A 17,977-nucleotide genomic window follows, 5' to 3' on the forward strand; every position below is an offset into this window, starting at 1 on the left:
ATAACTCATTATACTCTTTTTTAAAAATCAAAAAGATGCTATTAGGTTATTAATAACAATAGATCCTGCTGTAACAGGATCACAGTATATTATAAGAAAGGGAAAAAGACCCTATCTTTATCAAGAGCTTTTTTATATTTGTAAAATACATTTATTCCTAGTCTGTAAATGCCTTGAGTGTCTGAGACAACTTCAGAAACAGTGATGTTTTCCTTACTGAAAAATTATGGCTTCAAAGTAACAGAAGAAGATTTCTGTTCTAAAAAGGCGTAACTTGCCTCCTGCTTTTGAAATCCTGCCTGATACCAAATATCAAGAACATACAGGCTTTTCCCCACAGCTATGATTTCACTTTAAGGTACTGGAAAAAAGAACATAATCTTGTACAGGCACCTTGAAAGGTTTTACTGAAAAGTATCAGGCAGACTTTCAGGGAATACCAGTCACGACTTAGAGCATCCAGCAGGTTTTCTTACACTTGTTTTCTCAATAGGATGTTGCTGAGTTTTTGGGGCCTCTTAAACTAGTGAGTTGTCAAGTTATGGACTCAGTCCAAGGCAGATCTGAAGTGGAATTGAGTGTACCTTTAAAAACTGACCCATACTTCTAAATGCCTAAAATACTGTTTTCCTGCCTTTTTACATTGCTTAAGTGAGCCAAATCCAAATTGCTTGGAATACCTTCCAAGACATAAATCACAACAAATGGTTGGAGATTTTTTTTCTCATTCCTGTGTTTCTCAGATTTCATCCAATGTTGATTTTCCAAGGAAGAAAACCCCTTAAAATATGCATAAATAACTCTTTTAAGCACATCCTAAAGAAAAAAAATATGGTCTGTCATTGTCATGACTTCTCTGTTTCAACACACTACAGATTATCTGATGGTTAAGGTCCCAGTCTTGTAAACAACTCTATTTGGATACCTTACTGCTGGGACTACTTTTTTTATTTTACTTTTCTTTCCTCTGATTATTTTCTCTTTTTTTTGTGATAACCAGTACTAAGAAGATTACAGGAAGATTGGGGATCCTTATGACTAAGCTTCACCAAGTCCTGCCTAAAGCTTGTGAAGATTATTTCTACAGTAATGAAGATAGCCTTGATAAAGTAGAACTTTATAATGAATTAGTAAGAATAAAGACAGTTTGGAACACTGCATGAATATTTGGTCTTAAAGCTCAAAAGTGCTTTTTCAAGCTGGAGGACATGTATTTCAAATAGGGACATTTACACAGATTTGCTTTCTGCTGCTTTGTGTTATAAGATGATTAGTTTAAAAAGTTTATTGGGTGCAAAGTATGACGTACAGTTACTGTGGACCTCAGATTTCCTATTAATGATGTGACTTCAGTTTCCCTGCAACCAATTCTTTAGGAATCACTTGATTTATTTTGATGATATTGTGTTCTAGGTGAATTATATGCTGCTCTTTTTAATTCTATAAAATAGAATTTGTATTTAAGTAGTGTCATTAAAGATTCATGGGGAAGAAATTCAATTAATCACTAAGTTGTATTTTGCAGCTGAAGCAGCTTATAGAATGCATATGTACAAACTAAAATGTGGGGGAGTAATGCCATTTTGAAGTGTAGCATTGTGAAAACTAAAAATTCAAATAAGAAAAGAGTCCTTTTGAGTCCTTCAGCCCAAGAGTTTGTCCATGAGGAACAGTTTGTGCTGTCTGATGATTGTCTTTATGATAGATAACCCATTATTTAGTCCCTTTGGAGTTACCACCACAAGACATGAAGTCTTAACCACTCTCTCCAACAGCCTAAGGACAAACCCTTAAGTTATCTCACTTTCATATCTTACAGAGGGCACAAAGTGCTTATTTTCTTGATGGTCTTGTGATGACTCTCATCTGTGTTTCTCTGCTGATCAACTTCCTAGTTTCTTCAGGACATTTCTGTGGAAGAAATACTCCAAAGTGTTGCTAGAACCAAGCACCCTGTTTCCAGAGCACAGCATGTCTTACAGCAGGCAGAGGCTGAAGCGTTACTTAATATGATGTGTGCATTAAAATTAAAAAAAACAAAACAAAACAAAAAACAACCAAAACAACTAGAGGCAGTAAAGCCAGCAAATAATGTTCACAACAAGCATACAAATCAGTGGTACTGCATGCACCACAGCAGCCAAGGGCTGTGCTTTTATAGCAAAGTATTGGATTGTTCTCCCTAGAGATCATATTTTACAGGTCATGATACAAATTAAGTAGCTCAAAGAGCGCAATAGCTGCAAGCAATTGAACCATGGAGAAGAGGAGCTGTGGTTTAATTTTTTCAAGACCAGCTAAGCACTTTACTATTGCCTGAAAAATCACTACTTCTAAGTATTCCAAAGCCTCCCCCACCAACTCCCAACAAGCAGAATACAAAAAGGCAGGTAGGAGCAGGCTGATGCTGTAATAGCTCATCCAGTAGGCAAGTCCTTTCCTGCCCATACCCAAAGGCATACAAGAAAGAGAACAGCTGAAAGTGAGATTTTAGGCTAAGTAATACTTGTTGAAAAGGTTGGGCTGTGAATTCAGCTCTCCTGTTTTGGGCTACAGAGATCTCATGCATATCCTAAGTGGCCACACAGTGTACATGCTGACTAAATAGAATTTTCCCTGGTCAAACCTGTTACCTTTGGTATGACCTTCTTTGGAATGACTGAGGATGATTAAACAGGACAGAAGAGCACATTAAACCTGGCCAGGTCAACCCAAATGTTATTAATCAACATTTAAGGCGCTTAACAAGTTGCATACGGTACAAAGTAAGGTACAAGCTTGTACAGAATTATGCACTTGCATGTCCAATGTTCCCCAAATATTTCTCACAAGAGCACACTTGTGCATCCAGCTGAAGTTAAAGGAGTTCTGACACCGAGCCTGACTAAAGACAGAGTTGCTGTTATTAATGTTCTTCCTTTAGTGACATTCTTCTGTAACCTCAGATTTTCAGTTTCTGTATGGACAGGGAGGAAAATAAAGGGATTTCTCTAAGTTGGAACATGTTAACCCAGGTTGCCCCTATGTAAGCTTGCCCCGGTTCAGCAATTTTGCTACAAACTGAAGACTTCAGGTTTAATCGACATAAACCTTAGTCTCACCTTGGCTTAGATCTGGTTTGTATCAAGTTAAACTAAAATGATGGAACCAGGTGTTAAATCCGCGTTGGGTTTGTGCATGATTTTACACCATTTCAACAAAAGAGCTTAAATTTTAGATACATGCAGACATGCTCGTTATGCCCCAAATCCATGTTATTCCTCCACTGCTCAGGTCACAGCATCTCCCGGGGAGGAATGGGGAGGGCACGGGCTGCCCTGAGGCTCCTGCGGTATCGCAGTATGCCAGCATTTACTCGGGGAACAAGCCTGCGGCTCCTGGGAGGCTTTACTCCGGGGCAAGAAGCCCGGCTTTGATCTGCCTGGCAAGGAGCATTTGGGCTCACCTGCCCCATCCTGCCGCGGCCCGGGGGCTGCAGCGCTGCCCCCGCCTTTGTTCCGCTGGCTCCGCCTCGGCGCTGTCCCCTCCCCGCGGGGCGGGCCCGGGCCCGGGGGCGGTGGGAGCGGGCGGCTGCTCCCGCCCCGCCCGTGCCGCCCCGCCTGTCCCCTCCCGCTGTCCCCTCCCGCTGTCCCTTCCCTCAGTCCCCTCCCTCAGTCCCCTCCCGTGTCCCCTCCCTCAGTCCCTCCCGCCGTGCCCGGCCGGCGCGGCGCTGGCTGCGCTGGGCGGCAGAGCGGGGCTGCGGGCGGAGCCGCGGGAGGAGCCGCGCTCGGCCGCTTTGTGCCGGCAGCCGCCGCAGGACGGCCGCAAAGGTAGGAGGGCTCCGGCCCCGGGCAGCATCCCTGCCGAGCCCCGCGGGCGGACAGGGAGCGCAGGAGGGAGGAAGAGGGAGGGGAAGGGCTGGATTCAGAAATGGGCTTTTTCAGACGCTGCTCTGCTGCTGCTCCAGGCAGCCCCGTGATAGGAGAGCTGCGGGCTTACTGGGAAAAAAAAAAAAAAAAAAAGCTGAAAAAGAATTAGGAAAAAAAAGTCTCGCTCGTTTTCTTGGGCGGGAGCAGCACAAGGAAAGAGCTGGGAGGGAACCCGATTGTCGGGCGGTGGCGGCCCCTGCCCGGCTTTGGAAGGGCAGGAACCCGGCCGCGGTCCTGCGCTCCGGCCGCCATCCCGAGACTCGCATCCCTTCCCGGGAGCGGCACCGGCCCGGCAGCCGCGCTGCGCCTCGTACCGCTGCGAGCTGCCCGATTTTCTGCCTTGTGGGGTGGGCAGAGGTGGTCTCCCCGCAGGCTTGGCCATTCGATCTGTTTCATCACAGCCCAGGGATTGCATCATGTTACAGTCCTGGAGTCAGTCAGGGCAGAGGCGAACAGAACCATCTTCCCAGATCCATCCCGCTGGCTTCCCGGGCCGACCCCCTCCTTGGTTTCCTGTGGAGCGGAGGTTCGAGCTGAGGAGCGGCTGCCATTGGAGGCTGGGGGGGACAGGTCACAGCGACGTGGTTCGATTTCTTCCACTGAGAGGCTTTTTGGATACTCGAGTTTGTTGGTCCTACGCGAGGGATGTGTCTTGTGTGGAGGGCTTAGAGGAAACTTGCCAAAGATTTAGGCGGTAGGAAAATAATGGGCGGCAAAAGAGCCAGATAAACAGCCAAAAGCAGGAATCGCTCCATAAGCTAAAAGCTCTGGAGTGGCAGGAGGTGAGTGGATTCAGGCAGGCATCCCTCGGCAACCCAGGCATTCACCTGCCCTAAAGGATAGTGCAGCTGAGTAAATGCACCCTCTGAAAGGCAAGATAAGGTGCATGTGAGAAAACAGAAAGCATTTCGCTCATTTCCCCTCTGGATCCTTTATGATCGCTTTGATGCAAACACTTGGTGTGCCTCTGCCTGTTCTGTTTATTGTATTACTGAAGTTTGCAGCTGAGATCCAACTATGAAATGATAAATCTCAAAGCCAGAGAGATTCAATTAAATCACGTACTTCAGTCCAGGGCTTCTTAAGGCGACAGATTCTGCTGTTCTTTGTGCAGTTCTTTGTTTTGTTCCATAGGGAAAAAAATGTCATGACACGGCTTGGTTCCGTTCTCAGAGGTATCCATAACAACTAATGATTATTCCATAACTAGTGTCTCACCCTTGCACGTGCCCTGCTACTGTTTGCTCAAAGTGTTACAGGGCCACTCTTTTCCGTTCATGAAAATAATAGTATTATGAACCTTTTTTTGTGTGCCTTTCTGAGAATGGCCGGGGCAGGGGCACAAGGGAGCAGCTTGGCAGCCAGATGGATCTATCCATCAGTGCTCTCCGATATGGGCACTTGGTGCCTTTCCGTCGGCCCTTATGCCTCCTGGTGGTTTCCATGGGAAGAGCTGCACAATTACTTTCTTGTGTTGAACAAACCATTTTTCCCTTTAGAAGTGGTGTAAAAGAAGAGCAAATGCTACATTAGAGCCAGAGGGAGAGCATCCCATCTTTCTGGGGCTATAGGGCCCCACATAGGTTTAAGAAGAATTTAAAATGGATTTCAAAAAGAAAGATCTACAGTTTTCTTTGTGTGTTAGCCAGTGATTGCAGTGACAAGCCGGCAAACAGAACAATGAGCAGATACTCACTGCCTTTGGTGATATGTGGCACTGTTTGGTATCTCCTAGGAAATTGGTCATCAAAAGTCAAAGTGTTGTGTTGTGTTGCTGTGTCTTGGGTAGATTTTTAGATGAAGGGATTTTGAAGGTCTGTGAGGTTGAAACTGAAGTATTGAAGCAGTGCCAACGAGGATGGGGTAAAATGCAAGACCTCAATAGATCAACCACTTACACTATTTTAAAATTTTACAATCCTAGTGAAGGGTGATTTTCCTTTTTCTCTCCTGAACTTCTCAGAGTTGGAAGAGATACTGTCTGAGACATAAAGCCCAAAAGGAAATGTTGAAGTCTCAGTGGGCCAGGCTGTATTTGGTACATATATGACGAATTGTGCTATTCCTTTCAGTGCTGCAAAGACAACTTGCTGTAAGACCAGGAATTGTATTGCCCTGCTGCTTGCTGCAGTCTCCCTTGTGACATAGCCTCGGGACAAAGAGACAGCAGTTCAGGGCTGGTTGATGCTATGTGGAGTCGACTGATTTAATTTCCATGCATTTTCAAAAGTTTTGTGTCTGATAGGTCAGTCAGTGGGAGTGTGGTATCCAGGAGCCTGCCTGGTTAACCGCTTTGTTCAGAGCTGTGCTCTTTGTTTCCCGAGGAGGAAGAGGAGGAGGAGGAGGAAGCGATGTGCTTTATATTCATTTGCAGATCTCCTGCTGAGGTGGGAGGGTGGGATGCACGGGCTTGCACCTCCAAACTCCTGTACAGCTTACTCCACTCTATGCTGTTATGGGTTAATCACAGTAAAGCATACTGTGGCATTTTTTTTAAAAAACTATGTATCCCTTCCAGCTGTGCAGTTCAACTGGTATTAGATGTGAATGACACCTAGCTACTGGCATGGTTCTGACTTCCCTGACTCATCGCTTCATTGACAAATAAGTGTTTCATCTGATATAGAAACTGCCTGTCTGGGCTGGGCGGGTGACTGTGTTGCATATTATTATGTATGTATGTTTCCAGAGAAATATACTTCTAATGTAAAGTGTTCTTAGGCTCACAGTTCAATTCTTAATAGTCAAGCCCAACAGAAGTAATAGAAATGTGGAAGTCAGCTGGAGGACTGGGACTTGCAGGTACTGTGAACTCTGAGCTTTTAGTGAAGGACTGAAAAAGCCAGATCTTGAATGTACTCCATCTATAGGGATTGTCTAGGAGGAATTTGTTTTAGGAATTAGTTTTCCTACTGCGAAGCACCCCAAGCTGACCTTAGAGCAATTTAAGTTTTCAAGACCATACCAGATACCTTTTAGGGGAGTGTCTGCATGAAGCCATAGCGAGAACAGTCTGACAGCAGAGAATGAGCAGGTAGGAAGGCACGTAGCTGCAATGACCCTGAGCTCAGAGTTCAGGGGTTACACCAGCACAGCACCCACACACTGCACCATCTGCCTGTGCACACATGCGGGTCTGCCTTTTGTAGTGACTACATCAGTGCTCTAAAACACTATGTGTAGATGCAATTGCTCTTACTCTGCTAGATGATCTTTAAGGTCCCTCCAAACCCAAACCATTCTGTGATACTCTGAGATCAGAAGTTAACTCTTGAGTCTCCAGGCCATAAAAGACAGGCTGCTGTGAGTCATGGTAATGAATAGTATTGCAGGAACATAACTTGGGTTTGTGCAATGGGGGATATCTCATAGTAGGTAACAGACTTTTGGGACATAATCTCTATTTTCCAGAGATATGGCAAGCAATTAAAACCTAAATGGCAAAACTGCCATCAGTTTCCCCTTCACCATCCTAGCAAAAAGTCATGGCTTAGTGTGCATAGTAAGGTTTGACTGCCAAAGGTGCTGAGCACCCTTAACACAGTAATGTCCAAATGAGCTGCTGGTGGTTACCTTTCTTACAGTATGTCTTGGAGAATACAGGAGTCTGTAAATAGTATAAATCAATATATCTTGTATATTTTGCCAGTGTTTATCAAGAAATCTACAAAAGAACCGCCTAAGAGGATTTTTTTTTTTTAATCAGTTGGATCTTGTATAGATACTGCTCTTTACATATATTGGTATTTTAAAAATTGATGGTGTATTTTTGGCAGTAAAAGGAGCAAACTGATAGGCCTGTCTTTTCTAAATCTCTTTCTTCAACTGAAAAAGGAAAAAAAAAAAATCAATGTATTATTCCTTTTATGGTGACATAGTGGTGGGATTTTTTAACTATCTGGGGGATTTCTGCTGCCAACATCTCTCTGCCATTATGTAGTTTTGAGCTGAGTGATAAAGACTATCTTGCTCTAAGACAGATGTTGGTAATGGCCTTATTGTGCCAAAATCTTTGTGAGGACAAAATGCTGTATAAAAATATTTCCACCCATTTATAGTGAGTGCCAGAAAAGAGTACACAAGTGGTTTCAAATTTAATCTGTAATGTAGCTGATGTCTCAAAGATAACAACATCTTACCCCAAGAAATACAACACTATATGTGAGGTAATTGCTATGAGTTACACTGGATATATATTATTCATTAGGGGACTGTCATTATATCATGCTTGTGAATTCCCCAAAGTCTCTTATCAGTGTCCTCATGACATCTCAACATCTATGAAAAAGAGGATTTTAGTGTCCCACTTGACTGACGGATGCTTTCGCTTGCTAGTAGCCACTTCTAGTGAGCATGCTTGTCTTGTTAATTTAAAATGAATAGACTTTGGGAAAGGAGCTTAGTTCATATATTCACATTATCAGAGATAGCAGTCCTTCACAGGGAATATGTAGTGGTATGTTATCTCAGTTTTGCAGAAGAGCAAATAGTAAAAGTTCTTTCATACGTAGCTTTCATGCTAAACCACTCTGCACTGTCTTCAAAGTATAAAAGCTCAATATTTGGCCAGTTGCTGTAGATAGATTTTTTTTTTTTTTTTTTTTTTTTTGGTCCATTAAAGGATCTTTAAGTATGTCTTTAAAACTTATCTGGTCTCTCATCAGCTACACATGCTTATGGCATTCCTCTTAGAAATTGGAAGAGAGAAAGAGGCTAGGTAAGGACGGAATTTCCCTGTTATTAGCAATTAGCAGATCCAGATTTTATTTTCCAGTACCATTTTTTTGCCAGGAGCAGCTGCAAAGGGAGAATTACACTGTGACCTTCACAGCACTTCCTAGTGCCATCATCAATCAGATCTGGCAGAAGCTTTATCACATCTATCAGTGTGGCTCATAAGCCACATGCTGTCTAGTCTGGGGGGAAAAACAAACAAACAATGGGAGCTACTGTAGGGTTTGTTTAAAATAAAACAGCCAGGAGTGAGCTTTACCCATATGTGCCAGCTTTGTAGGCAGATTTCTGGTTTTGCCGTGTGCTGTTGGGCTGAGTAATAAAAGATGATGATTGTAAAGCAGTGGAAGAGTTTTTCACTACATTTCAGTTGGCACTGGCAATTCATTCACAAGTAATTACATCTTTAGCGTTTCTCAGGCGATGCTCTTCAGTCCCATTCTAATCCTCAGCATTATTTTCACAAAGGAATTTATGCAGTTAGATTAATTCATGTGTTTTCTACACAGGTAAACGTTACAGAATAAGTGTGTGTTTTCAGACTTCTCTGATTCTTACATGAAATAACATAGCTTTCTCAGATTAAGGGTTTGCTATATATTTTTCTCAGATTAAGTGGTTTGCTATTTATATATATATTTGGTGGGATCATGTGTGCCTTTGAAGGCTGCTCTAGGTCTCTTCCAGAGGCAAGTTCATGATGTAGCAGCCAAGGTCAGCTGGTCAGCTGCAACATCTCCCTTTTCAGCATGCAAAACATTGTCAGAGCCCTGTAAGTAGCTGATTTGTTTTCTGGTTGATTGGTTGGTTTTCCTTATTTACCTTGGTCTGATTATGGAGTTTTACTAAAATTTAAAACATTTTGTGTTCTTACATTTTTTCATTGTTATACCAAGTTCACTGCTGCATTCCAATTCCTTTTCTTGCCATCTGCAATAGATAAAACTTTCTTGCTTTCCTTTCCTGGGCTCAGTACAGTGACAGTCTGACAGGTTGTCACCTCGTGCCTGACTTGCTTGCAGGCACAGTCTTTGCTGACAGGTACATGGAAGAGCAAGAAGCAATGAGGACAAGCAGAATTGTTACTGTATGTGTAATTCTAGCTGCTTTCATGGTGATATGATTGTGTGTGTGTGTGATACATACAAATGAAAATGTAGATGTGTATAGATAAATAAAGAGTGTGTATATGTGTAGGTGACATAGAGATAAATATAGATAAATAAAGAGTGTGTATATGTTAGAGCTGCCTTTGTCACACAGGTTTTCTGAGAAAAATGGCTAATTGCTAATAAATAAATAAATAAATGTACTGTTACACTTTTGCATAAAAGATTAAGGCCTTGAGCTTCAAACTGCTAATGTTGATGGCAAACAGCGGGGTGTGAGCTGTAATTTCTGTGGTTTTTAACCAGCCAGTTCTTGGCAGAAGCCATCCTGGTACCAGATCTGGGCAAGGAAGTTTGAAATGCCATATGAAATGAGCAGGTGCAAGGAAAATGTGCATAAAGTGTGAAATACATTTAGGAAAAGGTTATCTATTCTCTCAGGAAAGAAGGAAATCGCATGAACTGGCTAGCTAGTTATAGAAATAATAATTTTTGTGTTTTTCCTCAGTGTGTGCTGTGCCAGTTTGGAGCCTTTGTAGCCCCAGCTGCTGCACTGGCACTGGGCAGGGCTCAGTCCCTGCCCCACAGACCAGCAAACCTGGGGGCAAGGAGCCTGCCCAAAACTCTATTGCCTCTTCTCCATCTTCTGTTTCCAGCAGCCAGGCACCATGCTGCACAAACACTTGGTAGAGAGGTTTTAAGAGTCCAAAGCCATGAGCAGCCCCATTTCAGCAGCAGGATGAGGAGGAAAGGGAAAGCTGCCAGCAGGAATTGGTCTGAGATGCTGAGTCCTGTGTCATTGTTTGGGGGCTCCTGCTTCTGGAGGATGCAGCAAACCAGCTGGCTGCCTGCTGCAGGTCAGACCAAACGAAAAGACATGGTTACTGCCCTGAAAACAAGGTGGGCACTAATGAGGAAGTAATAAAATGGCAGGAGTCGGAAATAGGAGAGATAATGCAAGAGGCAGAGGGATGAGTTAAGGAGCAGGGCTGCTGAGTGTCACCAGGGCAGTGATGGCTGGGATGCTGTTCTGCTGCTGCATCTTAGCACAGATCAAACAGAAAGAAACTGCCCCTTGGAGAGTGGGATTTATTTGTGTAATGCAGTCCATGCTAGAGCATAGAGTGAAATACCGGATTTGTCACTGGCTCTAAGAGATCAGGCTGAAGAAAGTAAATATCTGAAAATGTTAGGAAGCTCAGTGAGTCTAAGCTCTGTTAACACACAGCATTATCAAAAGAATACCCTTCGGAAAATTGAAAGATCTGGTTCTTGGAGGGGGGAAAAAGTATTCAGGGTGAAGAGCTTCTGAAAATATACAGAACTCTTCTCCTTGCCTGATCCCTCTGTCTGCAGCATGTGTTTGTCATTAGCACCATGAAAAGCTGCAAGTCTCCTTAGAAGGGGAATGATGGGTGCATGGTGGGTCCTTCAGGAAGAACCAGGAGAGCTGAGAGGAGACAAGGGGCTAGGTCAGGCCACAGCATTTTGTTTTGAGCTTAACAGGAATGAAATCCACCCTGAAGAGTCTTGGGGAAAATTCTGGCTTAGGGCCAGTATGAATAATGCTGAGTGCAGATGGGTGGGACCCCACCTGGTTACAAAAACAATCCTGTTTTCAAAGTTAGCTATTTCTGCTGAAAAAGGGGATATTTAGCAAGTAAGGTTCAATTTAAAAGAAAAAAAAAAAACAACACTTGGAGACCTTGAAAAACATATCCAAATCAAAATATCTCAAAATCTCTCACTTCAGAAATTAATGAAAACAAGCCCCCAAACATGCAGACAGCTGAAAGCACAAACCAAAAACCTCAGATAAACAAAACAAGTGTCCTCTGGGGAAAGGAAGAGTTGTTCCCTCTCTGGGAAAATTTGTCTGTTCCTGTGGCTTGTGAACTTTTCATCTTCTCTGGGACTTTCTGCTATCCTTGGTTTGCTTTTTTCAGCTTCTTGGTCTTTCCCTGGAGCCTAGAAAAGTGTTTATGTGAGCACTAGGCTTTAAGGAAATGAATGATGAGTGCTGTTACTCTGGAGTTGGTTTTGGGACCAGTCTTGTTTAATTTTTTGTCAGTGGCAAGGGCAGTGGGATTGAGTGCAGCTCAGCATGCACTGGCCTCTACTGCTGCAGCTTGTGGCCATCAAGACACCTTTCCCCTTGTGGCAGCCACTCCTGAGCATTATTCCAAAGCTAATCTGGAGCAAACTGTATTCAAGAAGCTCCAAAAATGCAGCAGTTAATTTTAGTCTGACTCAAGTTTCCATTAGTCTCCAGCTGACTACTGTTCCTGTCTGTCTGCAATGACTGAGCCTCGCAGCCTCTCAACCCAGCAATTTCCTTCACATCTCTTTGGATCTTCCTCTTTATTGTTGTTTGCAAAACACTCGAGTCTGGATTTTGCATATGTGGAAAATCTTGCTGAGAGCTATCCCCCCTTTGACCTCATTATTTCCAGATCTCTCATTTTTCTGTCTTGCTTATAGTCCAACTATGTAACTTTTAAAAGTGGTCTGAGTATAAAAAATAAGTTGTAGTGAAGGCTTGTCTGTAAACAAAAGCTCTCTACAACCCAAGGGCAAGTAGATATGTGTGTAGAACGTCCAAATGACTGACTGTCCCAAAGAAGCACTAAAATACTGATTAGGTTCAAAGGAAAGCAAAAGTTGCCTTGAAGAGGTATGACGTTTAGGGATTTCTAGACTTCTTCAACCCTTTTTAAATCCTTCAGATTTTTTTTTTTCTACCACAATAACATCTTTTAAAGCATTATGGAACTAGCTCTGCTGTTCTTGCCTTTGGGATTCCAGTCTGGTTTATGGTCAGCACACCCACAGACTCTAGGATGTAAGTGCAAACTCAGATTGCCCTGAAGTTTATTGTACTTTATGGGAGCATAGGATGAAATCCATCTTCAAGACTTGGGGTCATTTGGGCTAGGTTTCCTGACATACCAGCTCTTACAAAAACCCAGCTGTTCTTGGATTTTCTGCCAGCTTTAAAGAAAAACAGCCAAATAAAGAAAAAGTACTCTGGCAAATAGTGATCAAATCTTAACTTGGTTTGAATGTGCTTTAAGTAGTCTCAGTCTTTGCCTTGACACTAGTTAATTCTGCTTCAGGGAGGTAACTTGGAAGCAGTATTTGTGAGCGAGTCCAGGCCTTTCCCTGCACACTGCTGTGGGGAAGGGCTGTTTCCTACTAAGGTCAAAGTGTTTCTCTCTGTGAGATAGGATCTGAACAACCCAGAGCAAGACCTACATGTAAATAATGTGAAAATAAAAATACAAGAAATGATGCTGCTTTCCAAGGTGTGATTGTGGAGTAGTTCTTGGCCAGGAGGCATCCCTTGGATGGCCCATCCTCAGCCTCTCCAAAGGAGACAGCACAGCAGGAATGTGCCCTTTCCCAAGATATAGTTTGAGCCATGTGTACAAAGCAAAAGAAGCACAGCCCTTCTAGCAAGTTGTCATCAGTGACTTATAAAGCACTCTATATATGCTCTTTATATGTCAATAACTCATTAAAATCTAATGACTTCATGAAATTGGACGAGCAGTAGGAACTGGAAATGGCAGATGCTCAGGGTGCAAAGGGAAGGAGAGAAGCGACAGGCTGCCTGAATGCTTGGAAGAAATGCATGATAAAGTTGTAAGGATTTTGGTACACTGGTCACCTCTCTCATCAGCCCTGCTAGTGCCTCAGCACTCCTGAGGTTTCAGTACAAACCCACAATCTTGTCTAATGAAGTGCAAGGAAGGGAGAGAAGCATGTAAAAATCCTTTAACATCTCCATTTATTTGTGTTGCCACCCCTGCTTTTTAAGCCTTCTTTTTTAACTCTTGCAATGCTAGTGAGTTTAGGAGCACTCCTAAATTCTGGGATAAAGAAGCATTTATCTACTTTACCTGGAAACCTTTCTGACACAATGGCAGGTGTTACATCCCTAAGACCTTTTGCTGCAGCACCTTTGAACTGCGGTTTGCAGGGGTTGAGCAGCCTGCAGCAAACATCTCACCTGCCTGCAGCAAACAACTCACCTGCCTGCAGCAAACAAACATCTCACCTGCCTGCAGCAAACATCTCACCTGCCTGCATCAGTGCTGACCCTCAATGCTCTGCTGTGTGCTAGTGAATTACAGACTGTGCCCTTCTCCCAGTGAGCCTGCAGAGAAAAGCTGTGCAGGTTTTCTCCCTGATGTGGGATGTGCTGAGACCCTCCACACCCACCTGCACTTCTCTTTGATTGCCTTCACCAGGGTCAGCTGTAAGAGCTGACCAGCCTAGATCAGTTCAGTTCATGCCAAAATAATCCTTCAGTTAATAATAATAATTCAGTTCAGCTGCACACAGTGCACTGAAGCAACCAAAAGTATGTGTATCATTCCAGAGGGCTCTTACCAGCTCTAGGAGGGATGGAATGAGGCATGGCTCTGTGTGCACCATAGCACTTCACGGGGTTGTTTTGTTATAATTAGTGATAAAGAGCATTTTTGTATAGTTCAGTAATGTAAAAGTAATATTGAGCAACTGCACTTTGTGATGAGAGTTGCCAGGGTGTAACTACATAAAAGCAAACAAAGGGCATGGCAAGAAAGTTTTTGTTTGGATTGAAGAAATTGTTATTAGAGGCATAATTCTCCAAAATTGTAGTTGTTGGACCATCTGAAGCAAGCCTACCTAGGAAAATATTTAATTCCTTTTGCCACTGTTACTTTATTAAAGTGAGAATTTCTTCCTGGTGAGATTTTTGTAAGGAGGAAACTTCACATACACCAGTGGAAGTTGTCCAAAGTAGAAGGGAAAAATGCCATTTCAAACTGTTAAGTACAGAATTAATAAAGGCCACCTGGAAAAATAAATGTTCATTGGTTGCTGATTTTGCATGTAAAGTGCATTTTCTTCTGGAATTATTATTTAGACTGTAGTAAACCCAATACAGAATTTAATAATTTTATTCAGTTTTTAATTTGGTGTTATAACCAGCTGATGTCTCTTCCTTCCTGTGCTTAAGAATTAACATTCTTGTCTACAGTAACTCTTTGTCTGCCTGTAGGCAAGTGAATTTTTGTCATTCACTAATACCGGAAGGATCAGGGACTTGGGACCCTAATACAAGGACTGCTGGGAAACACTGAACACCAGCAGGGAGGCCTTTGAGTGGAGAGAATTGAGGATTTTCATTGTCTGCTGCCATTATCTTGTATTACATTCTGCTTGTCTGCCAGCTTGCTGCTAGTAACAAAGATTACTAGAATATGGGCTTTTGAAAATCCCATTATTTTCCTTTCTTTATCTGATCACACCATGGAATTATGTCACTGAATTAAAATTCAGTGGTAGACTTTATGTCCTGGATGATTAAACATTTTGTCAGCATAAAGTTGCATGGATTCAAATTTAAGGATCAGAGGGCTGCATCCGTTCTGCTCAATGTGAGGGCTGAGAAATAGCATAAATAACATAGCAAAACAACTGTAAAATGTGTGTTAAAACTAGCAAGTGGATTCATTTGGGTAGTTTTCTGTTACCCTGGCTTCTTTATCTTCCCAGAGGGTTTTTTCCTACCATACCGTCTTCATACGTGCATCCATTTTCGGAATCTCTCAAAGCAAGAACTGTGTATTCTGGATAAAAAATGTGCCACCACTCTTTTGCTATATAGTTATTATAGGATTTTTACATGTTAGGTCAGATTGGTGTTGTTTTCCAGATTAAAAATAGTCACGTCTGAAGGGAAGATTTAGAATGATGTATTAACTGTGACTGATAGCTGCTTTTCCAAATGATCATCTATCAGCATCTACTCATACAGGGCACTTAACAACATAGAATGACCTTAATCTTGCTGCGAGTCCAAAGATGACAATATATCTGCTGGACTTGAAAAACATTAAACTGGTTTGGCTGCACACTTACTTGAAAATATCCTACCCCAAAACAACCATATTAATTATTGTTTATGCTTTTGTTTGTTATTAAACAGCAGTCTGCCCCACACTGGAGATATTCTGGATCCATGTCTGAATGGTACCCTATCCTCTATATATGACTTTTGCCATAAGTTTTTTTTAGCTTTGCCTTACTCTTTCATTGAGTACCTGTGTCTGTTGTTAATTTTCATTTGTGATGAGTTTCAGATAGGGTCAGTAAGTATCCTGAGAAATTGCTTTAGAAGACAAATGGTGAGCAAGTGTCCCCATTGTAAGAAATGAGACACAGGTGCTCTGTCATGGAGATTTTCAGTCCTTCAATAGAGAATCTTGCTGATGGGAACTTGTTTGGGTCTCCTTTCTTATCAGAAGACCATGGGTAGAAATTATGTAGGGGATTTCATTTCAGAAATCACTGTCCTTCAAAGACAGAATGTAACTTGACATGTGCAACCAAAGGCAAAGTGAAACAGAAGGCAACCAACTTGGACATTGATTAAAGATATGAATGACTGCAGATAGTAATAAGATTTGTGAAATAAGATGCTTATCTAAATCAGGTGTAGAAGAGCAGTAGTGGGATCCAGAGGGCTGCTAAAGGGATCTTTAACCACATTTTTCAGTGTACTCTGGGGCTGGAACTAAATTGCTATGGCTGAACTGGTGTTGGTAGGGTAGGAAAAGCAAAGGTACTGATGGCAGTGCAAGCCCTGCTTATCTGTGGGACTTGTGGGAATGGGCTTGCTGTTTGTTAAAACCATTTTCACTATGTTCGTGGTGGCCTGTCACGTTTGCTGTTCTTGATAGATGGGTGTCAGCTATGAGCCAAAAGTGCTTTCTTTCTGTCCTCCCTTTTTAGGAGAGTGGGATGAAATCTTTCATTTGTACATCACCTATGTTATGTTTTTCATGTTTTGAGGCATTGAGAAAAAGACCATGATGAGTCTGTGACAGGAGGAAGACAAAGTTAAAGTGAAATGAGAATGTATTTTTTGAAGGTATGTTACATTTACCAATTTTGAAGATTAGCATTTAGAAATGTGCTTCTTAACTGAGGATAAACAGTTTGTTTTAATCTATTCACATCTAAATTAGGACTCAGCTATTGGTACTTGCAAAACACTTAAGAAAAGCACTCACTCAGACCATCTGTTGAGAAAATGGGAATAGGAAACTGTCACTGTATGTTCACAAATCCTGCCTGTCCCTGGTGCTTTAAGAGCAGCCTCATGTGAATGCTGAGTGAGTCTGAAACTGAGGAGGCTCTGTGGGATCTCCACTGTGGCTCTCTGTGCTGCCAGTTAATAGGTTCTTCAGAAAATGCAAGTCTAGATATTTCTCTCACTTCTGTTCTCAGCAAAACTGGTTAAGCGCTGTTAAAAGATGACATGAAAATAATAAATAATAATAGCACAAGTAAATATATGTGAGTAGAACATATCACTAAACAACTTTCTAACTATTTTTAAATATGTTACTGTAATGAGAAAGCTCTTTTTCACTTTCATTTTACTAAACACGGGATCAGATTTCCGAATGAAAGGCATGTGAAAGCTGATAGGCACTTAGAGTGGGATGCATTCTGCCTGACTTGAGCCACACATGGCAGAGCAGGTCCACAGCTGAGCTCCTTCCCAGTAGTCCTGTACAATCAGGGGATGCAAATTGGCTTCTCTAGGATGTGATTAATCTGATCTATTCTAGAAATCTATTTTAGGAAGACTAAATTTCTCCATTGATTGTGCATGGAGCCTAGGGCAGCTAGCTGAGATACAGATGAGTGCTTTGTAAGCACTGGCATTTAGTCAGAGCAATGTCACTGCTGAAGCTCAAATGGACTGCCTCACCTTTCAACCCTATAAAATGAGTAATTCTTCTGAATTAAAGGAGTTTATTCCAGAGGTTTAAAACAAGATAATCATTCTTTGCATTTGCATATAGTGTACTCCTACTTTGGGTTTAGTTAATGCTTACAAAAAGGTCTGTCACAACATCTTTGCATGGCTATTTCAGGGCTTTGATGGCTTACGGTATTCAGGGAAACATCTTTGGAAAGAGACTGGAAAATGCAAGAAGGATGACAGAGACGGATTCTCAGTAAATGAGGTTTATAAAATGAAAATCTTCGTGGTGTTCTTCTGGGCATTGCTGTATAATTTGAGTTTTCTAATGTATGAGTAGTTTGCCATATTGGTCACATATAAAATTATCTGCGTGCCAAGTGTGAGTTCATTCAGCTGTGAGATTTTTATTTAGGCTGCTGCTCTCCATGCCTAACTAATTAAGATGTCGTGCATTT

At 42.2% G+C, this 17,977-nt stretch overlaps 1 protein-coding gene across 2 annotated transcripts in view; it reads left to right on the forward strand.

Moving 5' to 3' along the window:
- Positions 1–3,650: 3,650 nt before the first annotated feature.
- AFAP1 (actin filament associated protein 1) overlaps positions 3,651–17,977 on the forward strand; it is a 112,161-nt gene continuing 97,834 nt past the window's right edge. For both annotated transcript variants that reach the window (XM_030270679.4, XM_030270681.4), the window contains exon 1: positions 3,651–3,809. The gene's annotated coding sequence lies outside the window, so the exon portion shown is untranslated. The remainder of the gene's footprint in view (positions 3,810–17,977) is intronic.

Source organism: Taeniopygia guttata, chromosome 4 (assembly GCF_048771995.1).
Source record: "Taeniopygia guttata chromosome 4, bTaeGut7.mat, whole genome shotgun sequence".
Lineage (NCBI taxonomy): Eukaryota > Metazoa > Chordata > Aves > Passeriformes > Estrildidae > Taeniopygia > Taeniopygia guttata.